This window comes from Chlamydotis macqueenii, chromosome 11 (genome assembly GCF_036417535.1).
Source record: "Chlamydotis macqueenii isolate bChlMac1 chromosome 11, bChlMac1.mat, whole genome shotgun sequence".
Lineage (NCBI taxonomy): Eukaryota > Metazoa > Chordata > Aves > Otidiformes > Otididae > Chlamydotis > Chlamydotis macqueenii.
In genome coordinates, this window is record NC_141566.1 from 22,061,839 (window position 1) to 22,065,345 (window position 3,507).

At 55.4% G+C, this 3,507-nt stretch overlaps 1 long non-coding RNA gene across 3 annotated transcripts; it reads left to right on the top strand.

Moving 5' to 3' along the window:
• The first annotated feature begins 266 nt into the window (after positions 1-266).
• LOC147599431 (uncharacterized) lies at positions 267-2,955 on the top strand. Of its 3 annotated transcripts, XR_015259750.1 has the most exons (3): positions 267-367; positions 2,461-2,565; positions 2,755-2,955. It is a non-coding gene; the product is annotated as an uncharacterized LOC147599431 (long non-coding RNA). The 3 variants fall into 3 exon arrangements; XR_015259749.1 differs by having other exon boundaries at positions 2,461-2,955; XR_015259751.1 differs by having other exon boundaries at positions 295-367; positions 2,465-2,955.
• The last annotated feature ends 552 nt before the right edge of the window (positions 2,956-3,507 follow it).

Here is a 3,507-nt window from a genome sequence, read left to right on the forward strand (position 1 = left end):
TCCGCCCTGCGCCCCTCGCCTTCGCAAGGCACGGCGTGGTGAGCTCTTAGGATGCTGAGAGAGCGGAAACATTGCTGAAAAACGTTAAACTTTTATGAATCTCCAAGCAGGCTTGGCGTGAACTTGACTTTGCAGGGTTAAGCTTTGGGATGCATGCCAGCGTGTTTTCCACTAAAAATAAACTCCTGGCCCGAGCGGCGGGGCTGTCCCTGGGTATGGCTCGTACACCGCAGCACGGTGCCGTAGGGTGCTGTCGGCGTGCCCGGGGAGGTTTGGGAGCCTGAGCGGAGGTTGCCGGAGGATGGCAGGGTCACCCAGCCCAGCGCAGCAGCTTGAGCTCTGCCCCTGTTCCTGCAGGAGCCAGTGGGTGAGTCAGACCTCGGCCCCGGACCTCGGTTTCCCCATCTGAAAATTAAGGATAAATGAGATACCGGAAAGGTAGTGATTCGAATTAATTGCTGTTTGTAGAGCGCTTTGAGGTCCTGGGGTGACAGATGCCAGCAGAGCGTGGTTGCGACGGCGCTGTGCGGTCGGCCCGGAGGGCGTTGGCGTGCTGGGCAGGAAGGGATTATTTACCTGAGCTAGCAGCAGACGCACGCTCGCACGTGGACGTTTATTATGCAGCTACGCGCCCTCACTCAGTTTGCAGGAGCCACTGGGAATGTATTTTGTCTGCCCTAATGATGCAGTTAATTGAGGGTTCCACCTGCCACAGAGGCTCAGATGCCGGTACTTCCCCTCCTCCTCCTCCATACAGGAGGTCCCACAGCACGGGAGGCGAGAAGCCCCTGGAGACTTCTGAGTCCAGGAGAGGACAATCCTCCACCCGCAGCCCAGGCACCCCCCAAAATTCTTTGCCCAGCTTCCATCAGACCCCAGCCTGAGGCGTTGCATCCCGCTCCATCCCCTCGGCATCCTTCCCCGTCCCACTGCTGGGCTCCCCTGCCGCTGCCCAGAGCCGCGCCGTGATGGATGGGATTAATATAGGCTCGGAGAGCAGCCGATCCCTCTGTGCCTGCTTTGAACCTCTGATCATTCATGTCTCCATATGGGCACCATTTTTCCTTGTCATGCTGCAGCTGTATCCGGAGAGAGAGGGAAGAGAGCTCACTTCCCAGTGGCAAAGCTCCGAAGAGCCACGGCTCCTGAGGTTTGCCCACCTTCGGGAAAGGTCAGAAATATAAATAGCTGTTGCCAGGAGGTGCTCAGGCACGGAGCAGGAATGGAGACGGCTGCTGGGCTGACGCTCGGTCTGGCGGCGAGGCCTTTCATAGCATTTTTCTGCCCGGTTTTGAACTCTCTCACTGTTCTCTGCTCCTTTCCCCTCCGTCACCCGCTCCCTCTCGACCTCCTCCCCGCTCATTTCATGTTTTTGAAGGGCCGCAATTTCTTCTCAGTTTTATTTCTCATTAAAAATAAATACCGTTGCTATAATTTACAGTGAGTTTAATTAGAAATGAGTTACGTGATCTAAGCATTAGGATTTAATTGCTCGTTCCTAAAACAATTTTCTCATCTGAAATGTCCCCAGTTAATGATCATTCATTAAACAGGATTTGAGTCTCTTAAGTGGAGTGAGAAGGGCTGGAGATTTCCTCCGAGAGCTGCCATGGCCAGCCCGGTGCCGCACACGGAGGGCGTCGGGGGTGACCGGGTGCTGGCCGAGCTGGATGCAGCCAAAAGCGGCCGCGGGGCATCTCCCCGAATTCCCCTTGCTGGGACTGCCCGTCGCACCTTGCCTTTGCACAGAAAAGCAAAACCCACCGGCATCGGGTCTCTGCTCCCAGCACTGCGGCCGCCCCGGCTCCCCCACGCCCGGGGCAGATCCGAGGCGTCGACCGCTGCGGCCGGGGATGCCGCAGGGTTGTGTTTCGCTGGAGAAAAGCCATGTGCTGACGCTCGCACCTTCCGTTGGGAGGCTGAACCCACCGCCCCGCGCTGTGGCGAGGGCAATCCTGAACAGCTCTAATTGGGGGCTTTTAGAGGGGGAAAGGAGATTATTTTCATGTGGAATGTTGATTAATCAAAACAGAAACATTTACAGGAAGCGTAGAGTGATGTCAATGAAACCGTTTTGTGCTTTCCTTGCTGATTTTTAATCCAAAAATTTCTAATCAAAACCACATCTGGAGAGAGCAACCCTTCGCCCGCCCTCAGCCCCGCACCCAGGCAGCCGGGCTCCTGGCAGAGCCAGGGGGGCACCAGCGCGGGCACGACTTGGCCTTGGTCCCCGGCTCTGCGCCCTCCTGGGCTGGCAGCTCAGGGGGGAACGGCTGGTGGGGCAGCAGGGATGGGGTGGGATGGGATCGGATGGAGTGGGATGGGATGGAGTGGGATGGGGTGGGATGGGGTGGGATGGGTCCCTTGCTGGGTCCACTCCTCTCATGCCTCTTCATCTGTCTTCTTCCCCTCTCCCCTTCCTCTCCGTTTTTTGCTCCCTCTGACTGTTCATTCCTGGAGCAAGCGGTTCCTTCTGCTGCCTCAGGGCTTTATTTACACATCCGTATTTATTTAGCCACAAAACCAGGATATTGGAGCAACGATTTGGGAAGAGGCTGGTGACAGGTAAGAGCCCCTTTTCCCTGAGCAGAGCCCCGCTGCCCGGGGCAGGGGACTGGCGGGAGGGGTGGCATCTCTGGGTCGCACATGGCCGAGTGTGGCCGCAGCAGGATGCACAGTCACCTAGCAACTGGTAAGCAATGACTAACGCTTCCCTGGGCGTCAAACGTACCACGGCACGGATCTCCTTCCAAGGAAGTGTGAAATGGGGAAGAGCGGGATTTGCAGAGAGAGGGGATGAGAGCGACAGCAAGCAGGAGTCAGCCCCTGGATAACCCTGAGCGCGTTAACAGATGGCTGGGACCCAACGACCGGCGACTGCAAAAGCACCGCCATTCAAACAGCAATCCTTGTTTTCTGCTGGGAAAACAAAAAAATAAAGACTGTTAAAAGGAAGCGGCAAGGCCGGGGCGGAGGGGTGTCTGATTGCACTGCGAGGGGGCGGCCGCTTCCAGCATCTGTCAGCGCAGGGCTTTCAGGAATGTACGTGCATAAATAAACGCAATGAAAGGTCCCCAGTCCCAGCGAAAGGAAATTATTTCCTCCGCAAGTGGTTATGGGCACCATTATGCAAATAGCAGCCCGGCCAACAAAGCAGCCTCGTAAGGCAAGGGAACAGAGCCAGCACAAGCGGCTCTGGGATCGCAGGCAGGGACAGCGGGACATCACCTGTGCAGCAGTCCAGCCTGCGAACCGCGGGGCGCGAGGCACACGGGGCACAGAGCCTGGGGAAGAAACTACCAAGGCACTTCTGGTGGGGAAGAGAAGAGAAGAAAAAATGAGAGAAAAAAGAGAAGAAAGAAAATTTTAAAAGGGAAGAGAGGAGAGGAAAGGAAAGCAAAAAAGAAAAAAGGAAAAAAGGAAGAAAGAAAAAAAGAAAAAAGAAAAAAAAAGAAAAAAGAAAAAAGGAAAAAAGGAAAAAAAGGAAAAAAGGAAAAAAGGAAAAAA